The sequence below is a fragment of the Magnolia sinica genome, chromosome 1, assembly GCF_029962835.1.
Source record: "Magnolia sinica isolate HGM2019 chromosome 1, MsV1, whole genome shotgun sequence".
NCBI classification, from domain to species: Eukaryota; Viridiplantae; Streptophyta; class Magnoliopsida; order Magnoliales; family Magnoliaceae; genus Magnolia; species Magnolia sinica.
The window spans coordinates 93778474-93795629 of record NC_080573.1 but is presented as its reverse complement, the minus strand read 5'-3'; the positions used below and the strand labels follow the sequence as shown (position 1 = coordinate 93795629).

Genomic DNA, 17156 nt, shown 5'->3' with positions numbered 1-17156 from the left:
TCTTAATTTAGGAATGTCTAATTTGGTAACTTCTTTCTAATTCCCTCTCTCTTTCTATTTCCAGATTTCTATTTCCCTTCTTTTAGGTTTAGGTTAGAGTCTGAAATTGAGCGCTGAGAGTGTTTCATGCCCAAGTGGGTCCGTGACAACACTCGACGTCTTTTGAGTGAAGGAGGATTGGTTGAGGGGTTATCTATCCATCATAGGATTTGACAACACTTGAGATCCTCAGAGTTAATTGAGATGATGGTTGCCAATCAACCGGGAAGACAACCTCAACCTAGAGTTGAGGAAGTCCAAGATGAGAATGAGGTGCATCAAGCACCCCCGCCTTGTACTGTGCGAGATTACTTACAAACAGTGGGGGTGAGCACCCCTTCTTGTATGATTTTTCCTGGAAACATGGATATCAAGCTGGAGTGATCCAACTCCTTCCAAAGTTCCTAGGACTTGAATATGAAAGTCTATACCTGCACTTGCAAGAGTTTGAAGAGGTTATAGCCACTTTATACTTTCCTAATGTGTCTAAGGACATGGTCAGGCTGAAACTCTTTCCTTTCTCCTTGAAAGAGAAAGTTAAGACGTGGTTACACTCACTATGTTCGCGATCTATTGGCACATGGAATGATATGATGAAGGAGTTCATAAAAAAATTCTTTCCACACCATAAGATGAACACCATCAGGAAGTCGATTATGAACTTCGCCCAAAAGGAAGATGAAACATTCTTCCAATGTTAGGAGCGGTTCAAGGATCTCATCAGTTCATGCTCACAACACGGTTTTGAAATGTGACGCATAACAACTTTCTTCCATGATGGACTGACATCTTCCATGCGCCAATTCGTCGGGACGATGTGCAATGGGGAATTTATGAATAAGAATGTTGATAAGGTGTGGGATTAGTTTGACAAACTCGCTAAAACTGCACGATTATGAGACATCACCCCAAAACCTATCACCACATCTAAGCCTACTCAAGCAAGGGAGAGAGGTGGGATATACTTGCTGAAAGAGGATGATGATATAAATGCTAAAGTGGCCAGTCTCACAAGGAAGGTTAAGGCCATGGAACTTACGAAGGATAAGGCTAAGGAAGTTGTTTGTGGTATCTGTGCTTGTAACATACATACAACTAAAAATTGCCCAACGATACCTGCTTTTTAAGAGGCACTGAACGAGCAATCGAATGCCGTGAACAACTACTTAAGATCTTTTAGTGGACCCATGTCTAACACATATAATCCTAGTTGGAGAAATCATCTGAACTTTAATTGGAGGAATGGACAAACTACTACTCCTCAAGGAATCCCTAATCAATTCTTGAATCAAGGGAAACCTCAAGAGGATTTGGTCTGAAAACATATTCAAAACTAAGAGTTTATCACTCAGAGTATATTACAAACCCTTCAAGACTTTTCAAAGGCCATACAAGGGCATGAGACAAAAATTTTAATTGGAAAAAAAAGGATTCTTTCAGCCCAACCTTTCCCCAATCTTAAATTGCAATACGAAATAAGTGATCCAAACTCTTCAAATCAAATGGAGCAAGCAAAGTTTATCACAACTCCTAGGAGTGGGAAGATAATTGACAAATTTATTCTGGTAAGGGATGAAAAATCTATGGACCTGGAAGTAGATGAAACTGATAGACCTAACAACACCCCACAAGAGTTAAAATCGGAATTCCAAAGCAAGCCGATTGCACCATCCCCCAATGGTTGATTGCACAAAAATCTCTCTCTAACTCTCAGGACATTTTAAAGGTGTTGAAACAAGTGAAGGTCAATATTCCTTTACTGGATGTGGTTAAACAAATACCTTCATATACTAAATTTTTGAAAAACTTGTGTACGACCTAAAGACGACAAAATATTCAAAAGAAAATCCTTTTAACTGAAAAAGTGAGTGCCATCCTAAAATAATATGTGCCATAGAAATACAAAGATCCCAGTAGCCCAACCATTGGTTGTGTAATTGGAAATTACCACATTGAGCATGCACTTTTTGACTTAGGAGCGAGTGTAAATCTGATTCCTTGTTCAGTCTACGAATAGCTAGGTTTGGGTGAATTGAAACCCACCCAAACCATATTAAAACTTGCTGATTGCTCAGTTCGTGTACCGAGAGGGATAATTGAGGATGTGTTGGTCCAGGTTGACAAATTTTACTACCTCGTAGATTTTATCGTCCTAAATACTAACCCATCGTGGACATAAGCACTCAAATTCCCATCATTCTTGGCCGCCCCTTCCTTTCTGCTTCAAACGCAATCATTAGTTGCAGGAATGGAGTCATGAGTATGTCTTTCGGGAATATGACATTGGAGTTGAATATCTTTTTCAACAAAGGTAAATAGTTAGAGAACGAAGACGATTCCCACGATATTAACCTGATTGATTCTTTCGTGGAAGATAGAGTACTTCTGACTTCATCGTTTAACCCTCTAGAGACGTGCCTGATCCACTCCCATGATTTTGATGATGATATGATTAGAGAGATGAGGACCATGCTGGATACCGTGCTGGTACTTGAAGTTAACCAGTAGAGGTTATAATTCAAAGAATTGCCCCAAACTAATGTAGTGCCTCTACCGTCTAACCTCAAGGCACCGAAGCTTGACTTAAAACCTTTGCCCTCTGATTTGAAATATGTCTATTTAGGTCAAGATGAGATATACCGGGTGATGATTTCTTCCCACCTTGAGTAAGAACAGGAGAGTATGCTCATCTCTTTGAGCATAAGGGAGCTCTTGGATGGTCGATTGTGGATATCAAGGGAATTGACCCTTCGATTTGTACTCACCGCATTTATCTAGAGGATAATGCGAAGACCTCCCGGCAACCACAACGTACATTAAATCCAAACATGAAGGAAGTGGTTAAGGCCGAGGTTTTTAAACTATTGGATGTGGGTATCATATACCCTATATCCGATAGTCAATGGGTGAGTCCAACTCAAGTGGTTCCTAAGAAGTCCGGAATCACCATCGTAGCCAATGTCAACAATGAACTCGTGCCAACTAGAGTTACTACTGGTTGGAGAATGTACATTGACTACAGGAAATTAAATACTGTCATAAGGAAGGACAACTTCCCTTTACCCTTCATTGGTCAAATCTTGGAAAGGCTGGCTGGTCACTCGTACTATTATTTCCTTGACGGATATCTGGACTATAATCAGATCGAGATAGCCCTTGAAGACCAAGAAAAGACTACATTCACATGTCCTTTTGGCACCTTTACTTACCGAAGGATGCCATTCAGACTGTGTAATGCCCTCGCCAGTTTTCAGCGATGCTTGATGAGTATTTTTTCTGACATGGTAGGGTCGGAGATCTCGTCCGATGCCAATAGACTATCCTAATCAATCATCCCAATCGATCTTGGTGGCCCATGGTGATGCCCGCGATATTCAGTTTGAATTTCTCCTTGGCAGGAATCGTTTGGAGAGAGGACTCTCTTCTACGAGTTAACATCGGTTTAACCATGCTCACGGTCACCGTGTAGTGCGGGTACGTGTGATCTGTGCACCTGTACCTGGTATGTGGGGTCTATGGTGGTGTTCTGACTAAATCACATTGTCCATCCTTTTTCTCATCTAAATTTAAGGGGTTGGACCCAAGGTTAAATCATATCCTCAGGTTAAGTGAACTCAGTAGGAAACAATGTCTTTATGGCTTCCACCGTCGAAACCGTTCCACTAGGCCCTGTAATGATGTTTTATTTTTCATCCATTCTATTCATAGGATCTCTCAGTCATAAATGAAGGGAAAATATCCTACACTTGTTCCTATAAGTTAATTTCTTGGTAATCCTCGAGAGCTTTTCAATACTCGGGTATTGAAGTATTCGGGGTGTTACAGTCTTCCTTAAGCATCAGTCGGATAAAATTATGATGAACATCAATATGTTTAGTACAAGAATAGTAAACCAAGTTCTTCACCAAATTAATCTCGCTTTCAATTTCACAATTAATTGGCACGACCTCGTACTGAAGCTCGATTTTGCTCATGATCATTCCTCTCAACAAAACACATTTTTTGAAAGCTTCTGTCACTGTCATATACTCGGCTTCAGTTGTGGAAAGGGAAACCACAAACTGAAGCTTCAATATCCAACTAATTGCTCTGTCTGCTAATACAAATGAGTAAATGGAAGTTGACCTTCTGTAGTTCACATTCCCCACATAATCTAAATCCACGTAGTCTATTTATTTTCTTTATGATTTTTAAAATGTCAAGATCTGGTTCACTGTACCTCGTAGATAATGAAGTTACCATTTCACTGCTTCCCAATGTTGCTTGTTAGGGTTTGAAATGTAACCACTAACAACAACTACTGAATATAAAATATCCAATATTGTAGAGACCATGTTATACCTCAAACTGCTAACCGTGCTCGAATAGGGCATATGAGACATAACCATCTTTTCTTCATCTGTAATGAAACATTACTCTGAAGAAAGCCTAAAGTGAGCAGCATAGGGTGTGCTAACTGAATTATCCTTGTCCATCCTATACTTCACTAATACCTACTTAAGAAACTCTACCTAAGATAACTGTAACCTACTCCTCTCCCTATCTCTATATATGTCTATGTCGAGAATTTTTTTATTTTTTTATTTTTTTTATATTTTACAGCTCTCCCAAATCTTTCATTTTAAATGTCCTTGATAATCGAGTTTTCAATATATTGATATCAAACATGCTTTGATTGACAATAAGAAAGTAATTAAAATATAATATCAATAACATGAATTCTCTATCAGTTAGTGTCTTAAAGTAGACATAATGATCATATTCACTCCTCATAAATCACTTATCAAACTTCTTGTACTACTGCCTAGGCTACTACTTCAGGCCATACAACAACCTCCTTATCCTGTAAACCTTATCCTCAGCCACTTGCACCTTGAACTCCTCTGGTTGCTTTATATAAATCTACTCTTCCAATTTCCCTTGTAGGAAAGTAGTCTTTACATTCATTTTTTTTTCTAGATCTAGATTGTATTGGACAACTAGGGCCAATATAAATTTGATAGATACTTGCTTAACAACCAACATGATGGGGAACTCTCAAAAGGGATAGATCCACAGATCTAACGGTTGCTATCAAAAGGAATATTAAAAATAAAAATGACAATTGTTTAAAGGTAAAATAAAGATCAATTACATAAGTTGGGACAGTTAGGATCTTAGTATAATATTGTGTGCCACATGCCTTTTGCAGTGGGCCATGGTTAGAGTATGTCTGGAAGTAGCTTACCTGAAATATTTCTTTCCATGTACTATATTTCTTTCCTTTTCTTTTTTGACCTTTATTTATTAATATAATCGGTTAATCATGGTTAGGTTTTTTACCAAGAGTTGTCGTTTTATTATGAATTTTTTCCTAGTGTACAACTCACGTTTAAGCTAGCAACCTTATCACGCCTGTCCAAAATTACTATACGAAACTACGCCCATGGTGTACGGGCGACTTTTCACCGGACCAAAATACCCCCGCCATTCCTGTCGGAAGCGGATGGGCTGGTGTGTTAAGACGAGTGGTGATGCTCCTCGAACTCGAGCTGTACGAACGGTTCAAAAGAGATCAAAGTTACATGGGCCCCACAGTTATGTATTTATTATATCTACAACAGTTCATCTATATTTCAAGATCATTTCATAGCATATTATATATATATATATATGTATATAATCATATCCAAAGTTCAATTGGACCACACCACAAATAGCAGCGGGAAAATTGATTTTCATTGTTAAAAATTTCGTAGGGCCCATCATAACATTTATTTTCCATCCAATCTATTCATAAGATCACAAAGACTTGGATGAAAAGGAGTTGACCATGAAATGAATTGAATTGATTGTGAAGTGAAAGGGAATTGCTGAATTACCGTGAAATGCATGGAATTAACCGTGAAATGAAGGGAATTGACCATGAAATGCACGGAATTGACCATGAAGTGAAGGGAATTGACCGTGAAGTGAAGGGGAATCGCCGGGATTGACCGTGAAATGCATGAAATTGATTGCAAAGTAAATGAAATGAATGAAATTGACCGCGAAGTGAATGAAATGGATTTTTGACCATCGACCTGATGGAATCTTGGAAAATAACCAAGCTGGTTGGCTAAAGTAGCTTCTCATAGCCCAAAATCATATAGGGTACATCAAGTAACTAATTTTGGTTTAGAAGATATTCTTGTTAAATGAATAAAAAAGAAATGATAAAAAGAGAGAATTTTTTTTTTATATGATCATATATACATATTTATATAAATATGTATTAGAGAAAAATGTAGGTAGAATAAAGTTATCCATGTTTTTTTTTTTTTTTAAAAAAAGGTGCTCAAACTGCCGTGGTCCTGTATGTTGTTAAATGGCTGCGGTTACGCTACGGTTATAATTCGTAGCTGTAGGGATCCCCAGCTTTCTTTCTAAAAAAGCAGTGGCATTTTGCTCTAATAAATGTACTCCGTACAGCTGGGGGTTATTCCGGTGATGTAAAAGAAGTGGGCTTAAAAAGTTAGTGGGCCATAAATGGGTTGTACAGTAGTAAATTTCTTAAATATCAGCTTGATTGAAAACTTGTATACCCTCATGTACTTTTCAATGGTAGGTGTTGAATACCCGAGGTGGACATTACACACTTCGATGGGCCCACAGAACTTCTCCACGTCAACAAACCACCCACGCAATCCGCATCCGGGTTCCACAGGCTCAACTGAGCTGGATGATCATTTTCGTACCTGAAAAAATAAAAATAAAAAATGGAATCGGAAATAGGTTCCGGAGTTCGTTCAGGTCGAGGTGAGCGTGAGCCCGACCCACTTAAATGCCATGGAATCCACGTAAAAGGTCAATCCGTGACTGTATTCCTAAGCCAGGCTACTTATAAAATGGCACATTCAATGCGCGTTGAGAGAAAGCTCCAAAACATGTGTGAGATTCAAGCCGTCCATTTGTGTCCCGATGTGGTGATGTGAGACAAGTGTGGGATTCAAGCCGTTCATAAGGTGAGCCACGTGGCAGTCACTTAAAAATCATGGCTCATTATGGCGATGTGAGTCGCACCTAAAAATCATGTCAGACACGTGTGAAATTCGAGCTGTTTATAAAGTGAGACTTATTGTTTAATACCTTGCCCAAAAATCACGTCCTACCACTCATCAAATGGGCCACAATGCTCCCCTAAGTTTTCTTATTTTTTATTTTTATTTTATTATAATTTTTTTATTAATTTAATACATTCATTTTATTTTCATAAATTGTAGCTTACTTGATTAACGGTCAGGCCCATTTGTTGGCCTAGAAAATCTAAACTGTGAACCCAATTTAATGGACAGCTTGGATCTAAAACACCTGTGCCACGTGTGGATATAAATCAGCTAGTACTATTAGGGGTATTTCCTTCACTTCACAGTCAATTCCATTCACTTCGTGGAGAATTTCATTCACTTCACGGTCAATTCCATTCACTTCGCGGTCAATTTTCTTCATTTTGCGGTTAATTACATTCACTTCATTCACTTCGCAGTCAATTCCATTCACTTCGTGGTCAAATATTTTCACTTTATTCACTTCACGGTCAAATTCCTTCACTTTACGGTGAATTTACTTCACTTTGCAGTCAATTCCCTTTAATTCGCGGTGAATTTCCTTCACTTCACGGTGAATTTCATTCAATTCATCAACTTTGCGGTGAATTTTCTTCACTTTGTTGTCAATTCCATTCACTTCGCGGTCAATTCCATTCACTTCATTCACCTCGCGGTGAATTCCATTCACTTTATGGTCAATTCCATTCACTTCGTGATGAATTTCCTTCACTTCATGGTCAATTACATTCACTTCGTTCACTTTGCAGTTGATTCCATTCACTTCGCGGGTAATTTCCTTCACTTCGTGGTAAAATTACTTCACTTCGTGGCCAATTCCATTCACTTCATTCACTTCGCAGTCAATTCCATTCACTTCGCAGTCAATTTCAACGGTTACGATTATATTCCATAGCCATATGGAACCCCAGCTTTCAGAACTAACATTTCTGATAAAGCAGGGGCATTTTGGTCTAGTAAATGTGTGTCCATATAGCAAGGGAGTAATCTTGGAAGGTTAGTTTGGAATAGCTTAACAAGGTACGTGGCTTGAAAGTAAGGAGTATAGTAGGAAAAAACTCTTTTATTATCTATACAATACTTTCGGCAGGTGCTTACTTTTCTGAAATTTATGAAATTGCCTGTAGAGGATTCGGATGTAAAATACAACATCGAGGTCGGTAGTGTGTTGATGCAGCAAACCTCCGTGGGACCCATGATGTATGTGTTATATTCTTTTTCCAAGATCATTTTAAAGCATGAGCACAAAAATGAGTAGATCCAAAGCATAAGAGAAACACACCACAAAAAGTGGTGGGGATAGTGACACTTACTGTTGAAACCTTCTTTGAGCCCACCATGGTATTTATTTGCTACTCCATCCATTTTATCTCATTTTAGAGCACGATCTTATATCAAGTGGACTACATTACAAAAAGCAATGAGACAATAACAACCACATTTGAAACTTTTATAAACCCAACATAATGTTTATTTGTCATCCAACCCATTTATAAGGTTATACATACACAAAAGAAAGGAAAACACAAATATCAGGAGAAATTTCTACTGTATGACCCATATATGGCCCACCAACCTTTTTAAGCTCACTTGCTTTTACCTCACCAGAATAAACCCCAGCTGTACGGCCCCATTTCTTAGGTTGAAAATGCCCCTGCTTTTCCTTCCGGAAGTGGATCGCCTGCTGCTTGAAGACGAGCGTTGTCGCTCCTCGAACTCCGAGTTGTACGAACGGTTTGAAAGATATCAACGTCACATGGGCCCCACAGTTATGTATTTATTATATCCACAACGTTCATCCATATTTCAAGATCATTTCGGAGCATTATAAAAAAAAAAAAAAAATCATATCCAAAGATCAACTGGACCACACCACAAAGAGCCGAGGGAAAATTGATTTTCTCCGTTAAAAATTTTGTAGCGCCCACCATAACATTTATTTTCCATCCAATCTATTCATAAGGTCACAAAGACTTGGATGAAGAGGAAAAACAAATTTCATAATGATCCAAAACTTCTGTAACCCCTAGAAGGGTTTCAATGGTAGATGTTCAATCCTCCACTGCTTTTTCAGTGTGGTCCACTTGATAGCTATATCTATCTTATTTTTCGTCTCAAGCCTTAATACGAGTTCGTCAAATAGATTGATGGTTTGGATATAACACATACCTCATAATTGGACCCACAAAAAGTGGTGGGGATTACAATAGGGAAAAAAAACAGCCAGCGAGTCGGGGTCAATGGTTACAGATTATAACTGTAGCCATAACGCGGCAGTCTAAGCACTTTTTTATTTTATTTTATACATGAAAAACTTTATTCTACCTACATTTTTCTCTAATACATATTTATATAAATATGTATATATAAGCATATAAAAAAAATTTCTCTCTCTTTTTTTTTTTTTCATTTTTTTCTTTATTCATTTCACAAGAATATCTTCTAAACCAAAATTAGTTACTTGATGTACCATATTTGATTTTGGGGTAAGAGAAGCTACTTTATCCAACCAACCTGGTTATTTTCTAAGATTTCATCAGGTCAATGATCGAAAATTCATTTCATTCACTTCACGATCAATTTCAATCAATTCACGATTAATTTCATTCATTTTGCGGTCAATTTCATTCACTTCAGGGTCAATTTCAATCAGTTCGTGGTGAATTTCATTAACTTCGCAGTCAATTTCATTCATTTTGCGGTCAATTTCAATCACTTCATGGTCAATTCCCTTCATTTCACTGTCAATTCCATGCATTCATAGTCAATTCCGGCGATTCCCCTTCACGTCACGGTCAATTCAATTCATTTCATGGTCAATTCCCTTCACGTCATGGTGAATTCCATGCATTTCATGGTTAATTCCTTCACTTCACCGTCAATTTCATGCATTTTACAGTCAATTCCGACGATTCCCCTTCACTTCATGGTCAATTCAATTCATTTCACAGTAAATTCCCTTCATTTCATGGTTAATTCAATTCATTTCACGGTCAATTCCCATAGTTTCGCGGTCAATTCCCATAGTTTCACGGTCAATTCCCTTCATTTCATGGTCAATTCAATGCATTTCATGGTCAATTCCGGCGATTCCCCTTCACTTCACAGTCAATTCCATGCATTTCACGGTCAATTCCCTTTACTTCACAGTCAATTCAATGCATTTCACGGTTAATTCCCTTCACTTCACAGTCAATTTCATGCATTTCACGGTCGATTCCGGCAATTCCCCTTCACTTCACGGTCAATTCAATTCATTTCACGGTCAATACCCTTCACTTCATAGTCAATTCCGACAATTTCCCTTCACTTCATGGTCAACTCAATTCATTTCACGGTCAATTCCCTTCACTTCATAGTGAATCCATGCATTTCTCAGTCAATTCGCTTCACTTCACGATCAATTTCATGCATTTAATGGTCAATTCCGGCGATTCCCCTTCACGGTCAATTCCATGCATTTCACGGTCAATTCCCTTTACTTCACCGTCAATTCAATGCATTTTACGGTCAATTCCCTTCACTTCACGGTCAATTTCATGCATTTCATGGTCAATTCCAACGATTCCCCTTCACTTCACGGTCAATTCAATTCATTTCATGGTCAATTCCCTTCACTTCACGGTCATTTCCATGCATTTCACGGTCAATTCGCTTCACTTCACGGTCATTTCCATGCATTTCACGGTCAATTCCCTTTATTTCACGGTCAATTCAATGCATTTCACCGTCAATTCCCTTCACTTCACAGTCAATTCCCTTCATTTCACAGTCAATTTCATGCATTTCACTGTTAATTTCGTCGATTCCCCTTCACTTCACGGTCATTTCCATGCATTTCGCGGTCGATTCCCTTCACTTCACGGTCAATTCCATGCATTTCACGGTCAATTCCCTTCACTTCACGGTCATTTCCATTCATTTCATAGTTAATTCTGGCGATTCCCCTTCACCTCATGGTCAATTCCATGCATCTCACGGTCAATTCCCTTCACTTCACAAGCATTTCCATTCATTTCACGATCAATTTTGATGATTTCCCTTCACTTCACGGTCAATTCCATGCATTTCACGGTCAATTCCCTTAACGTCATGGTCATTTCCATTCATTTTATGGTTAATTCCCTTCACTTTATGGTCAATTTTGTGCATTTCACAGTCAATCCCGGTGACTCCCCTTCACTTCACGGTCATTTCCATGCATTTCACGGTCAATCCCCTTCATTTCACGGTCACCATAACATTTATTTTCCATCCACTCTATTCACAAGGACGCAAAGACCTAGATGAAGAGGAAAAACAAATTTCTTAATGATCCAAAACTTCTGTGACCCCTAAAAGGGTTTCAATGGTAGATGTTCAATCCTCCATTGCCTTTTACAGTGTGGTCCACTTGATAGCTAGATCTATCTTATTTTTCATCTCAAGCCTTAATACAAGTTCGCCAAATAGATGGACGATTTGGATATAACACATACCTCATAATGGGACCCATAAAAAGTTGTAGGGATTACAACAGGAAGGTCAGTGGATATGGATTATAACTGTAGCCATAACCATAGTAATCTCCACTGCTACGGTTATAGCTATGGTTATAATTCGTAGCTACTGACCCGATCAATCCCGACTCGTTGGATGTTGTTTTTTTCCCTGTTGTAATCCTCACTGCTTTTTGTGGGTTCCATTATAAGGTATGTGTTATATCCAAACCATCCATCTATTTGCCGAACTCGTTTTAAGGCTGGAGATGAAAAATAAGATAGATTTAGCTATCAAGTGGACCACACAGTAAAAGGCAGTGGAGGATGTCACAAAAGTTTTGGATCATTATGAAATTAATGTTTCCTCTTTAACCAGGTCTTTGTGACCTTATGAATAGATTGGATGGAAAATAAATATTATGGTGACCGTGAAATGAAGGGGATTGACTGTGAAATGCATGGAAATGATCATGAAGTGAAGGGGAATCGGCGGGATTGACTGTGAAATGCATGGAATTGACTGTGAAGTGAAGGAGAATCGCCAGAATTGACCGTGAAATGAATGGAAATGACCGTGAAGTGAAGGGAAATTGACGTGAAATGATTGGAAATGACCGTGAAGTGAAGGGAAATTGCCGTGAAATGGATGGAATTGACCGTGAAGTGAAGGGGAATCGCCGGGATTAACCATGAAATGCATGAAATTGACCGTGAAATGAGGGAGTTGACCATGAAATGAATGGAAATGACTGTGAAGTGAAGGGAATTGATCGTGAAATGCATGGAATTGACCGTGAAGTGAAGGGAATTAACTATGAAATGAATTGAATTGACCATGAAGTGAAGCGAATTGACCGTGAGGTGAAGCGAATTGACCGCGAAGTGAAGCGGAATTGCCGGAATTGATCGTGAAATGCATGGAATTGATCGTGAAGTGAAAGGGATTGACCGTGAAATGCATGGAAATGACTGGGAAGTGAAGAAGAATCGTCGGAATTGAACATGAAGTGAAGGGAATTGATCATGAAGTGAAGCAGAATCGCTGGAATTGACCATGAAATGCCTGGAATTGACCGTGAAGTGAAGGGAATTGACTGTGAAATGCATGAAAATGACTGTGAAGTGAAGGGGATTGACCGTGAAATGCATGGAATTGACTGTGAAGTGAAGGGGATTGAACGTGAAATACATGGAATTGACTATGAAGTGAAGGGAATTGATGGTGAAATGCATTGAATTGGCAGTGAAGTAAAGGGACTTGACCGTGAAATGCATGAAATTGACCATGAAGTGAAGTGAAATGACCGTGAAATGTATCGAATTGGCAGTGAAGTAAAGGGACTTGACCGTGAAATGCATGAAATTGACCATGAAGTGAAGGGGAATCACCAGGATTGACCGTGAAATGTATGGAATTGATCGTGAAGTGAAGGGTAATTGCCGGGATTGACCGTGAAATGCATGAAATTGATTGTGAAGTAAAGGGAGTTGACCGTGACATGAATGGAAATGATTGTGAAGGGAATTGACCGTGAAATGCATGGAATTGACCATGAAGTGAAGGGAATTGACCGTGAAATGCACGGAGTTGACCATGAAGTGAAGGGAATTGACTGTGAAATGAATTGAATTGACCGTGAAGTGAAGGGGAATCGCAGGAATTGACTGTGAAATGCATGGAATTGACCATGAAGTGAAGGGAATTGACCGTGAAATGAATTGAATTGACTGTGAAGTGAATGGGAATCGCCGAATTACCGTGAAATGCATAGAATTAACCGTGAAATGAAGGGAATTGACCATGAAATGCATGGAATTGACCATGAAGTGAAGGGAATTGACCGTGAAATGCATGAAATTGATCGTGAAGTGAAGGGGAATCGCCGTGATTGACTGTAAAATGCATGAAATTGATTGCAAAGTAAATGAAATGAATGAAATTGACCGCGTAGTGAATGAAATGGATTTTCGACCATCGACCTGATGGAATCTTGAAAAATAACCAAGCTAGTTGGCTAAAGTAGCTTCTCATACCACAAAATCATATAGGGTACGTCAAGTAACTAATTTTGGTTTAGAAGATATTCTTGTTAAATGAATAAAAAAAGAAATGATAAAAAAGAGAGAGAAATTTTTTTTATATGATTATATATACATATTTATATAAATATGTATTAGAGAAAAATGTAGGTAGAATAAAGTTCTTCATGTTAAAAAAAAAAAAAAGGTGCTCAGATTGCTGTGGCCTTGTATGTTGTAAAATGACTGGGATTACACTGCGGTTATAATCCGTAGCTATAGGCAGCACCGTCTTTCTTTCTCAAGAAGCAGTGGCATTTTGCTCCAGTAAATGTACTCCGTACAGCTGGGGTTTATCCCGGTGATGTAAAAGAAGTGGGCTTAAAAAGTTAGTGGGCCATAAATGGGTTGTACGGTAGTAAATTTCTCCAATATCAGCTTGATTGAAAACTTGTATACCCTCACGTACTTTTCAATGGTAGGTGTTGAATACCCGATGTGGACATTACACACTTCGATGGGCCCACAGAACTTCTCCACGTCAACAAACCAACCACGCAATCCGAATCCGGGTTCCACAGGCTCAACTGAGCTGGATGATCATTTTCGTACTTGAAAAAATAAAATAAAAAATGGAATCGGAAATAGGGTCCGGAGTTCGGTCAGGTCGAGGTGAGCGTGAGCCCGACCCACTTAAATGCCATGGAATCCACGTAAAAGGTCAATCCGTGACTGTATTCCTAAGCCAGGCAACTTATAAAATGGCACATTCAATGCGCGTCGAGAGAAAGCTCCAAAACATGTGTGAGATTCAAGCCGTCCATTTGTGTCCCGATGTGGTGATGTGAGACAAGTGTGGGATTCAAGCCGTTCATAAGGTGAGCCACGTGGCAGTCACTTAAAAATCCTGGCTCATTATGGCGATGTGAGTCGCACCTAAAAATCACGTCAGACACGGGTGAAATTGGAGCTGTTCATAAAGTGAGACTTATTGTTTAATACCTTGCCCAAAAATCACGTCCTACCGCTCATCAAATGGGCCACAATGCTCCCCTAAGTTTTCTTATTTTTTATTTTTATTTTTTTATAATTTTTTTTATTAATTTAATACATTCATTTTATTTTCATAAATTGTAGCCTACTTGATTAACGGTCAGGCCCATTTGTTGGCCTAGAAAATCTAAACTGTGAGCCCAATTTAATGGACAGCTTGGATCTAAAACATCTGTGCCACGCGTGGATATAAATCAGCTAGTACTATTAGGGGTATTTTTGTCACGTGATGATTTGAGGTACACCCTTCGATTCCCTCTAATAATATATAATTTTAGCAATTTGATTAATAAACTAGTTATGTGCATGTCGGACCTCCTGACTGCTCTGGCCGTGTCTATATACATAAAGAGAAATGCTGCTCGGACGGGTATCGGGGGCAACAGAGATGCCATCCACTCCGTCCATCAATTTTACAAGACCACAATAGTGTAGGAATACAAAAATTCGGCAGATCCAACACTCATGTGGACCACACCATATGAAACAGAAGGATTGAATGCGGCAAACATTGGAAAATTTGTGGGGGCCACAAAAGTTTTGCATCAGGATGATATTTATGCCTACAGTTTATATTAGTGGTAATATCCCTATGAACGGTTTGGATATCATATAAACAACATCGTTGGCCCTAGAAAGGTTTCAACGGTGCAGGTTTCGGTTAACACTGTTTGGTGTAGTGTGGCTGATATAAGTGTTGGATATTCCAGATTTTTAGTATGCAGTCCTATTGTGGTGTTGAGAAAAGGATGGACAGAATGGATTTGTCACGGGAAATTCTGTAGGCTAACCACAGCTTCACATCATGTGCCCCCACAATCCACGTCCATGCTCCACCGCTCTCAAAGCATTGAAAGTTACGTTGGGACACATAGTCTGCTGGTTGAACTAGACTGCTCTTTCGGTGCAAAGTACATTTCATGGGCTGCCATGCAAATACCGTGGCCTTTGACAGCAACGGTCAATACCAGTTATACAGAAATAGGTCCAATCAACAAGGTAATTCATCTATTGATGGGCCCATCATGGACTTAAAAAGAATCACATGGTTGGGAGATGTAATCATCCCATCCATGAATGGGGAAAAAGTGGCTTTTGGAAAAACAAAGGCCAAATCAAGGTTGGATTGGATCATCTAATCACTATAATTTTTGCATGGTAACTCATGAAATGTGTTATAGACTTAAATGGACAGCTTATATTGACCAATGAAATTATCCAAGTAAACCAATGCATGCTGCTACCAGAGACTCGAGCATATCTCCAACATGTAAAGATGATATACATGAGCGGGTTGTTAGGTCAAATTGGGCCAATGTTAAAACGATACCTAGACTGAGATTTCCCTCTTTGGAAATTGGAACCAATTCATTTAAACAATACAAAAGGCAAATATGCTTACCTAAGCACCTTCTTACCTAAGCACCCATGCGTGCCTTTGCACATATTTTATGAGCACAAAATCTGAAAAGTCCATGTGATGCGGTACCCATTGAAACCTCATGAGCCCAACTTTTAGCTGAAATAAAACTCTAGTGGACCACGAAAAATGAAATAGTTTCCTCTATGGATTTGCATTTCTCTTCGCCATGGTCCACTAGAGTTTTGGATTATTAGGCTAAATATTGGGCCCGTTAAGTTTCAAAGGTGCCGCATCATGTGGACTATTCAGATTCTGTGCCCATGACACGTGTGCAAAGGTGTGTATGAGTGAATGGTGCACGTGACGCATCACCTTGTGAAACCTACAAGGTCCAACTTTTACTTTGATATAAAACTTTGGTTAGCTATGACAAAAGAAAACAATTTCCTAACTTGATTTGCATCTCTTTGCTATGGCCTACCAGAGTGGGTGAAAATTGATCCTAAGGGTTTCATGGGGTGCCACATCACATGGACCTTTTGGATTTTGGGTGCATGACATGAGTGCAAAGGTGTGCATGTGCATAGGTGAGCATGCCTCTCTCTCTAGATGTATATAGAGAGACCCAAATAAGAGAGAGAGAGAGAGAGAGAGAGAGAGAGAGAGAGAGAGAGAGAGAGACCCAAATATAAGTTCTCGTCAGGGCTATTGTCGCGTCGCGTAGGCATAAAATATGAACGGTCCACTAGATGAGTCACTCTTTAAACCTTAGGACCAAGTTTTTTGGCCTGATCCAAAATGAGAACGACTTTCTAAGAGACCATTTGTGTGTGTGTGTATACATATAGTTTTTAGGGTTGCCTGGACCCACCACATGCAGCAGCCACTCATCTAGTGTGCTCCATGAGGGCTTCTAGACATGGTTAAAATTAGAAGGCCAACAGTTCCCATTCAACATGCTAACTTAGGGTGTTTCACATTGTGGGTCCCTCGTAGTGTGGCCCACTTGATGAATGGTTCCAAAGATTAAGTCGGTAACATCTAAGCTGTCGGCCCAAAGGGTTATAGCATCCCTGGGCAGATTACTAAAACGGATCATTAGGCCCCATAATAGAA

General features: G+C 39.2%; 1 non-coding gene across 1 annotated transcript; it reads right to left on the bottom strand.

The window, feature by feature from the left end:
* Window positions 1-677: 677 nt before the first annotated feature.
* On the bottom strand, window positions 678-784 carry LOC131223483 (small nucleolar RNA R71). The gene has a single exon (XR_009160485.1). It is a non-coding gene; the product is annotated as a small nucleolar RNA R71 (small nucleolar RNA).
* Window positions 785-17156: the final 16372 nt, after the last annotated feature.